The sequence below is a fragment of the Chenopodium album genome, chromosome 1 (assembly GCF_948465745.1).
Source record: "Chenopodium album chromosome 1, dcCheAlbu1.1, whole genome shotgun sequence".
NCBI lineage: Eukaryota > Viridiplantae > Streptophyta > Magnoliopsida > Caryophyllales > Amaranthaceae > Chenopodium > Chenopodium album.
The window spans coordinates 50225975-50236224 of NC_137834.1; the positions used below are offsets into that span (position 1 = coordinate 50225975).

The 10250-nt window shown below is 41.2% G+C and overlaps 1 long non-coding RNA gene across 1 annotated transcript; it reads right to left on the minus strand.

The window, feature by feature from the left end:
- Positions 1-6522: 6522 nt before the first annotated feature.
- On the minus strand, positions 6523-10005 carry LOC145584975 (uncharacterized). The gene is made up of 4 exons (XR_014100500.1): positions 9623-10005; positions 8869-8926; positions 7082-7147; positions 6523-6873 (listed from the first exon to the last, which is right to left on the minus strand). It is a non-coding gene; the product is annotated as an uncharacterized LOC145584975 (long non-coding RNA).
- Between the last annotated feature and the right edge of the window lie 245 nt (positions 10006-10250).

Here is a 10250-nt window from a genome sequence, read left to right on the forward strand (position 1 = left end):
GCTAGGGAGGAGACCCCTGCCGTTCTCAACAAAATAAAAAAATCCACCTCTGCGTCAACTCCTGGCGCCTCAGCCGGGCATCAGCAGATGCGGATAGCGGGGCGTAACGAGAAGGTAGGCGGCTGCCTGGGCCTCAGCCTCGTTAACCCCGTAACAGCGACCGGGGGTTTCTCAACGCCTGAAAGCGGTTCCCGCTTGGCTGGCTCTGAAGGTAAGAACCCTTTTGAATCTGCGCTTGAGCTGGGGTGGCCTTTGCGGGTAAAATCCCATTCTCAACAGACGTCATCTTCAGACGGCCGGCAACAAATAGGTGCTGCCTTAGTTTCGCACTCATCACGTATTGATTGTGGTGCAGATCAATCTCCCCGCTGGCCAGACGTCCAGAAGCACGCCAAGGCCATGCTGGAAGCCGTCTGGAAGAGAGATAAAGACAGTATCCCTGGGATAGAGACGTTCAATCTTGAACGCTTTCTATCCCTTCTGGCTGAGGTAAGAAACTTGTCAATTCAATTTTATTTTTTTCAAGTGTTTTATCCCGCCTGCGATACTCACACCGCTTGCTTTTCTGCAGGCTATGCTGCGGGTGGACGGGCTCAAACGTCCTTATTCCCGCAAACGGGAAGAGGTAAAAAGGGCCAAGAAGTCCGCCATAGACGCTGACAATATTGCTTTACACTCAACTATCGTAAATAAACTCGAAACTAAAGCAATCATTATGACACAGGCGTCTAGAATCCAGCAGCTGGAGTCAGATCTGGAGGCGGCCAAGCAGCGGGCGACTGATGTTGAGACGGCCCGGAAGGAGGCGGAGGAGACCCAGAAGAAGGCTGCTGAGAGTGCCAAAAAGGCTGTTGAGGCGCTCAAGAAGGCCCTAGACGGACCTTGGCAATCTTCAGGGTGTTTCTGAAGAGAACACCAATCTGAAGACCAAGGTTCAAAAACTAGAGAAGGAGGATGCTCAGGCTCAGATAAACTTTGCAGCAACCCTGGAGGAGGAGCAAAACCGTCTAGTTGCTGAGAGTGACGCTGATAATGACGCCCGGATGAAGATCGCCTGGGCTTCCCTGTACCCGGACGCGGATTATGGCGTCTGGGCACTCGCTCACAGGTACGCCGAGGATGTGGTGTACCTGAGAGAGAAGGTTGATCCAGAGCCTGAGTCCTTCGACGCCGGGGTTAATGCCAACAATGAGCCCCTCGTACCTCAGCTACCTGGTCCGGGTGAAGCGCAAGAGATACCCTCAGATGATGAGGAGGAGGACCAGGAGGAGCCGCCTGCAGGCCAGAAGTGACTTTTCAGCGGCAGTATGCCAATCTCTGTTTTGTGTCTTTTTCTTTTATTCAGCGGCAGTTTGCCAAAACTTGTTTTTCTGGCCTGCGTGCCGAGTACATTTGTATTTACCGGCTGAGGAGCCGGGTTAATTAACAATTTCTCTTTCTCCCGGACGAGGTCTGGTTAACATTTGATCCATCACAACCGTTTGGTTGGGTGGTCTTTATGAAATGCACCGACTGAGTCGCTTTTGATCATTTTGCATTTGAATTTTTAATTTTTCATTTTTCATTTTTGCCCAACTTATCAAAAGCATGCGGCGATTTTTCATTTTTGCCTAACTAATCAATAGTCCGGCTGTCCTTGCCCCTGGACGGCTGTGTGGTTGGTTTCAAGTGGAGTTGGTTGATTGACTTGAAAACGTCTGATGCTGTAAAGAGCATGATATGTTTGCAAGTCAATCAATCACAATAGTGATTGCCCCAAACCAAGTGCACAACGGTACACCAACAAGCGTTCCAGTTACTACCCAGACGGTGCTTATCCGTCTTGGTAGAGATTTCATAGCCATTGCACGACTCCTTTGCCCCAATTGAGGTAGGAATTGCAATTTTGGAATAAATAACCTAAGTGAGTTCTTCAGCTGGTGACCGACTGATGCCCCAAGGCATCTGGTATTCGGCAACTTGATCATTCTTTACAGGTCATTTTGGTCAGACGGCTATGAGTTGACCAATTTGGTCGTTCAATTTTTGCCGTCTGCATGGGTACGTAGAACCAACAAATAGTCTGTTCTCTGCGACGATTGCACCCGGAGGGGTGTCGCCGGACACCTTTGTCCATGTTGGGACAGGCGATTTTATAAAATGAGCAACCATCCGACCATTTTAGCCTCTGGTCTTGTGTTAGACCGGTTGTATAGCCACTAAACGTTTTTGTGCTTAGTTTTTAGTCGAAGTATTGAATTTACACTAAGTATCGAACTTAGTTGTTTAAACAAACGAGTCTGTCTGGGTATTACCCAGACGGACAGGCAATTATTTAATCTTACCAGGTATCAAACTTGGTTAGGTAAATGAAAAATCCGTCTGAGTATTACCCAGGCGGATAATCAAACTTAATTAAATGAACAAAGTATCAAACTTAAAAAAACAAGAGATCCGAATATCCGAGTATTACCCAGGCGGTTAAACAAATATAACCTTTACTAAGTATCAAACTTAGTTAGGTAAATGAAAAATCCGTCTGGGTATTACCCGGATGGGTAATCAAACAATAACTCAATTTTGCAAACAAAGTCTGAATCTTCATTAATTGACTCACTATTAACAAAAAGTTTACATTCTCAGAAGTAGTACTTTTTTAGATTGTCTACATTCCAAGTTCTAGGCAGGCGCCTGCCGTCTGGAGTTTCCAGACGGTAGGTGCCGTCTCTCACTTCCTCATAGATCCGGTAGGGGCCTTCCCAATTTGGGGTTAGCTTTCCCAGCTCATTTTCCCTACCTGTTGCCTCCATTTTTCGTAACACTAAGTCGTCAACTTTCAAGGGACGCTTGTGTACTTTTTTGTTGTAGGCTCTAGTCATTCTCAAATGGTAAATCTCATGACGCAAGGCGGCATTGCCCCTGCGTTCTAGGAGTGAATCCAATGTCAGGCGCATTGCTTCCCAGTTTGCCTCTTCATCATATAGCATGACTCTGAGAGTCGGCTCGTAATGTTCGATGGGCAAGACGGCTTCAGCACCGTAAACCATGAGAAATGGGGTTTCACCGATTGCCCCTTTTGCTGTTGTCCAGATGGCCCATAGGACATGATTAGTTCTTCTACCCATAAGCCACCGGCTCTTTCTATTTTCTTCTTAATGCCGTCTGAGATGAGTTTATTGAAGGCTTTAACTTGGCCGTTTTCTTGGGGTCGGCCAACAGATGCAAAATAGCTTGAGATCCCCTGATCTCCCAACCAAGTTTTTAGCTGAGGCGTCTCAAACTGAGGACCATTATCAAACACCATGGACATAGGTACCCCATACCGGGTGATAATGTTCTTCCAAATGAAGGAAATTACGTCTGAGGTCTTGATGTTTTTAACCGCCTCAGCCTCCACCCACTTGGTGAAATAATCCACAGCCACCAAGATGTAGCGCTTTCCAAATGGAGCAGGCGTGTAAGGACCTAGAATATCCATGCTCCATTTTGCAAACGGGATTGGGTTGTGGATGGCCGTCAGATCAGTAGCTGGACGGTGAATGAGTTTGCCAAATTTTTGGCACTTGTCACATTTCTTCACCAACTCCTGGGCGTCTGCCTCAAGAGTGGGCCAAAAATAATGTCGTTTGGCTCTAACGGCTAGGGACTTGCCGCCTGTGTGGGAGGCGCAGAATCCCGCATGCCGGTCTTCGAGGACTTCCTTCCCCTTTTCAGGGGTGACACAATTCAACAGAGGTTTAAGAAAACACTCCTTGAAGAGTTCTCCATTTTTCAACTCGAATCTTGCAGCTAGCTTTTTCAGGACGGCTGCTTCATGTGGCGAATCAGGAAGTGTACCGTCTGAGAGGTAGGCCCGGATGCCATCCATCCAAGTAGAGCTTCGGTCCAGAATTCCAATGGGATCCTCATAGATGCTTCTCTTTTCAAGAACTTCCTAAAAGACTGACCGAGGCGTATCATGGCAGGCGGAAGATGTCAGCTTTGACAATGCATCCGCCTGGTTGTTTTTCGACCTAGGCATTTGACTCAGCCGGAATTCCTCAAGTGCCTTGGTCTCTTCTTTGACTGCCTGAAGATATTTAATCATAGCCGGATGAGTAGCCTCGTAGCTTCCCTCATACTGGCTAACAACCAATTGAGAATCAGAGTAGGCGTCAATTTTCATGGCCCCTGCTGCCTTACACATGCGAATGCCGGCTAGTAGGGCTTCATATTCCGCCTCATTGTTAGAGGCTTGAAATTTGAAGCGTAGTGCATACTCAAATCTGTCCCCTTCAGGAGACTCGTAAATTACGCCTGCACCACAGCCGTTCTTAGTAGAGCTCCCGTCTACATACACTTTCCAAACCTGATCAAGATTATTAGGAGCCACCGGACGGGTCATTTCAACAATGAAGTTGGCAAACGCCTGGCCTTTCACTGCCTTTCTTGGTTCGTAAGTGATTTCAAGACTTTTCATTTCAATAGCCCATTTCAACATTCTCCCGGATGAGTCCAAGGTAGACATTGGCCGCTTGAGTGGCTGGTCGGTGTAAATCACCACCGGGTGTGCCAGAAAGTAGGGCTTCAATTTTTTTAAAGCCATATACAAAGCAAGGCCAAATTTTTCTACCATGGAATACCGGAGTTCAGCATTTTTAAGAACATGGCTAATGAAGTAAACCGGGAGCTGCACGCCGTCTCGCTCAGCAAGGAGAACGGCACTGAGGGCATGATCTGAGACGGCTAAGTACATGTACATCGTCTCCCTAGGTAAAGGACTGACCAACCTAGGTAGAGAATGTAAATGCTCTTTCAATCTCTGGAAGGCCGCCTCAGCATCCTCCCCCATTCAAATCTGGTCTTCTACCTGATTGCTTAGAAGAAGTAGAGGCACTTGTCGCCTGACCGACTGAGGAATCTCCCCAAGACAGCCAGACAGCCGGTGAGCTTCTGCACTTCCTTGACAGAACGGGGTGACTTCATGTCTATCACCGCCTGTATCTTTTCAGGGTTAGCCTCTATCCCCTTTTGATCAATCAGGAATCCGAGAAACTTCCCAGACTCAACACCAAAGACGCATTTCTTAGGATTTAACATAACCTTGTGCCGCCTGAGCGTGGTGAATGTTTCTCGGAGACCAGCAAGGTGATCCGTCTGTAGCTTGGATTTGACTATCATGTCATCAATGTACGCCTCCACATTCCTCCCAATCTGATTAATGAAGACCGTATTAATCATCCGTTGGAAAGTGGCAGGCGCATTTTTCAAGCCAAACGGAATCACAGTATAACAGAATAACCCCTGATCAGTGACGAAGGCCATCTTCTCTTGATATTTCTTCGACAGCGGTATCTGATGGAAGCCGGAGTAGGCATCCATAAAGCTCATTAAGGCGTGACCGGCTGTAGAGTCGACCAGACTGTCGATCTTTGGAAGCGGGTAACTGTCCTTTGGACACGCCTTGTTGAGGTCTGTGTAATCAACACACATGCGCCAGGTCCCATTCGGTTTCTTAACAAGGACCACATTGGCCACCCAGTCGGGAAAATTACAAGGCCGGATGAACCTGGCGTCTAGCAGCTTTTTGACTTTGGCAGCTGCCGCCTGACTTCTTTCCTCACCGTGGTTTCTTTTCTTTCGCCAGATGGGCTTCTTTTTAGGATCCACGGCGAGCTTGTGGACAGAAAGATCCGGGCTGACGCCTGGCATCTCTTCCACTTCAAAGGCAAAAATATCTTTGAATTCCTTCAACAGAAGGTGAAAGTCTGCACCCAAAGTAGCATGAGCAACCGTCCCAACCTTTACAGTACGTTTCGGACGGCTGTCATCCAGAACGAGATCAATGCTGTCACCAGCCGGTTGGGGACGGAGCTCATCTGACCGTTCACCGGTCAATGATTGCTATTTTTTCTCCCTCTTCACCTCCACCAGCAGAGGTGCCTTTCTTTTCTTTCCGGCTGCTGGTGGGGCGGGTGTTGGGTCAGCATCCTTGACATTGTCAAGGTCTATTGGTTCCTGGCCGCCTGGGGTTACAGTGTCTCTGACGGCTGAAAGATAGCACTCTCGAGCCGTCTTCTGATCCCCATTCAGGGAACCAATAGTGTCATCATCCCTCTCATACACTAGTACATAACTAACTTTAAGTAACACCCAAATAGTGTTACATAAAGTGATAAAAGTGTTATTATACACAATATGTAACACTTTAGTGGGTGATACATCCGCCCATGTTACCTATGGTCTTATGTAACACTTTGGGCAACGTGTGGTAACACTTTTTAAAGTGTTACTATAAGCCCTCTTATGTAACACTTTTTTATATTATTAGTATCATTTTTAGAGTGTTACTTTTTATTTCTTATGTAACACTAGCTTATCTTTAGTAACATTTTTCAATCATATAGTAACACTTTATTTGACACTGTGTATCACTTTTGCGAACTAATGTAACACTTGGTTGATTGTTAAGTATCATTTTTTAATCATCTTTTGACATATAGTATCACTATATTTGTCTTTATGTATCACTTTATTCAAAGTAATGTACAATGGACTCGGTTCAAAACCGGCTTAGGGCACTGATTTAATCGCCTTTTTGGGGGTTGCCCATGATAGAGGTTATAGACACTGGTTCATGGGCCATTAAGGGCACCGGTTTACCCTCTATGCCTAAAAAAAAAGTAACTATGATAAACAAACCATTTTATATATAAACTTAGATATTTTTTTTTAATAAATGCTTGTAATATTACAATTTCACAAAAAATAAAAAAAAATAAATACAATGCTTAAGGCTAAGTATTAGTAAGGCACAACATAAGTAGTGTTAAAACACGATTATTCACAACCTTCTCCTTCCTCTGTTCCTCCCTTTCTGCATGTACTGGCTATTTGAGATGGGAGTCACATCCTCTGGAATGCATACACAAGTGCATCAGTACAAGGTTCGTCAAATAAAATGGAGATGCTAAGCACACTTAAACAGAAAGTTAATTAATTATTCACTACAATCTGATATCTGAAAACCTACAATTATCCACAGTATAAGACTTTATAAGATCACTATAATCTTAGTTAAAGATTAGAATGACAACCCGCAAATAAGAATGAAAAACATTACCTTTATAGCTTCAAAAGTTTTGTTAGTAGGTTGGATAAAGAGTACTGTATATAGGGTTGTTATGTCCTGCCAACAAAAAAGGAAATTGAGTTATACCTTAGCATGATTATAATTTCTGAATATATCAATGGATAGCTCAGAAACTGGTCCAAAAGGAGGAGACTCATGTTCAAGAACCACATGACCAGCATAATTAATCAAGATCATACTTTATGCCAGTCTTTTACGAGCCCTGTTGTCGATGTTCTTGATCACCATTGTTATTGGAGAGCTCAGCTCAAATAATCATTTAAGAGAGAAATTGAGAGAGATAGAGGTGAGTGGAGCAGAATAATCAAGGGAATATACTGGAGTATATTCTTGGAAGAATATCTCGATAATTGGAGGCTTCTCTAAGCATTGCCACTAGTTTAATTTAGAAACAATTGAAACCAAGCCAGACTAGGAAAGCCCATAAAACTTCTGACTTCAAGAACCCATACGCTAATGTGAAATAATAGATTCTTGTAGCCCCTAATAGCTAATCGATTGCTAATCATGAACAACCTGGTTTATCCCGCTAAGGGGTAATAAATGTCTACATACAATGTGATAGCCATTAGAGCTTCATCTGCACATGATCAAGGTCGAGAAACATATACAAAAATTTATGAGCTATGTAATTGAGACCTTAATTAACATATTAATCCTAAACACAAAATTTTGAATAGTTATATGCTAGAAAAATATTAGAACAGAAAATCTGGTGTACTGTCAAACAAATTTAGAATAGAAGTTTTCCATAATCGTTCCTTTTCCATTCACGCCTATTTAAAAACAACTATATAATTATAGAATTATTCATGTTAGCATATACTTTTCAATCATTAACAAACCCATGTATATTTCTCTATTATACATTTCAAAATCCTATTATATCCTAAGCTAAATAATCTGATCGATCAAAATTCCCAAATTAAATCAATAATCACTAATAAATATCTTAAATTTAAACTCAAAATTCAAAAGAGAGAATATGAAAATTGAAAGAAAGCGTACCAGAAACACTCAGAATGGTTACTTCATTAGCAACAACTCAGCTAGTATCATTATCAACACCACATTATTCATTTCCTCCTCCCAGTTTCCCTTACTCCACTTATGCAAATTCTTGTGCTTAAGCAAACTCATGTGCTTATGCAAACTACTCTAAATTCTACTAAATAAGATAAGAAATTAAATTAAGGTGAGATTTTTGTAAAAAAAAATAGTAGATATTAGTATGATCTTAATTAGATATACTATTTTACTCATAATTCTATCTTGAATTACTGCAGTAGTTAAAATAAGTAGGACTTTCATAAGCTTTTTAGACAATATCAAGGGGTTAATGAGATTCTGATCCACACCATCATGCAATTTAATCAACTAAAGGAATAGGTACTATGTACCTTTCAACCAGAATTCAATAGTTTATATACTTGTCGTCATTAGAGTTTAGACTTATACTATACAACCAATGTTTCAAGTAGTCTTGATATGCTAAGTTGCTAACAAGCAGCAACATACAAGCAATGAATAAAAATAAAATTTCATAAATAATTGTCACTTATATAGTAGCAACTACCAGCACCCAAACCGCCAAGCGTAGATATAAAACTCCCATTCCAATTATATACCTCTTTAAATGGCCAATTTATACACATTACACAATCAAGGTTCAAATCAGTAATAATTTTCACAACTACTTATTTGCCTTATAAAGCATATAAGAGTAAAGAGTATAGTGGATTGACAATTATATAAACCTTTAAATTTGGTATTGGTTGCTTTGAGCTCTTTGTCATTGCCTTTGCAAAAGCTTGCCTGAAATTCTAAAAATACTCTGTCAAAATCTTAGAATTTAACTCAAATGTCAATTTACTACTCTCATCAAACTTTATGACTAATTTCATGTAAAATTTAAATGCAGTCAAATTGGAAAATATCTGATGCATGATGGAAGAATTTAATATAATTAACATGAACAATAAATTAAGAAGCTATGATGTTGACATCCAACAGCTTGATAGAAAAACTCATAGTCTAATGTTGCTGATAATTGCGATTAAAACATAAATGAAGTCCAACAATGTAAAAATTCCAGAAAGTATAGATATAGTTCAAAAAATCAGCTATTGAAGAAGAAAAACAAACCAAACCTAGAAATCGGCTCCTCTTTCTTTGTTTGACCGTCTTTTATAGTTATTTCTCTGATTTGTTGAAGTGCTTAGAAAATTTCCTTTAATTTCACTGAGAAACAAGCCTAAATTTCACAAATTAGGAAGAATACCTGATTAGAAGTGCGAATTAGATGAAATCAGAGATGACTAGTTCAACTAGGCGACTGGTTTTGTGATTTTGTGACGATTAAAACCCCAGATGGCGAATTTGTGACAATTGAAACACTAGATGACAAATTGAAAGAAAAATATGATTTTGTGATGAATTTCGCGAGACAATAATGAATTGATGAACTGTATAACTAAAGATATAATGAAGTAATGAACACCGTTGTAGTACCGTATGCTGTGAATCCTTCGCTCTCGATTCATTTGATGATTTTGCTTGTTATTCAGATGATGGCATTGATTGATGATGATGATTCAGAGGATGACGCTACTAGTGATGAAGGCGACTCCATTAATTGTATAATCTAAACTCATTCAGAGAGAGAACGGGTATTTGAGCAAGAATGAGAGGAGGAGATGGAATAGAATGAGAAGTTTAAAAAAATAAAAAAAATAAAGGGTACCGCTCATTTTTTTCTACAATGAGATTAGAAGAAAAAAAATATTTAATAAACAAAAAAATAAAAAGGATTGAGCATAAATTAAATGTTACTACTAAGTGATACCTAATATTAAAATGTTACCGTAAAGTGTTACATAATATTAATGTGTTACAAAAAATGTTACTTAATACCACAATGTTACAAAAGTGTTACGTAAAAATTAAATAATCCAATTTTTTTTTTTTGTGTTACCAATGGGTGTTACTTAAGCCCAATTTTGTACTAGTGATACTTGATGAGCATGTGACATGGGATGATTACTGCCTTGGCTACGTTGAGGGTTGGCCTGCCAAGGATAATGTTGTAGGCGGTCAACTCCTCAACAACCAAGAATCTGACGACAATGTATCGTCCTTG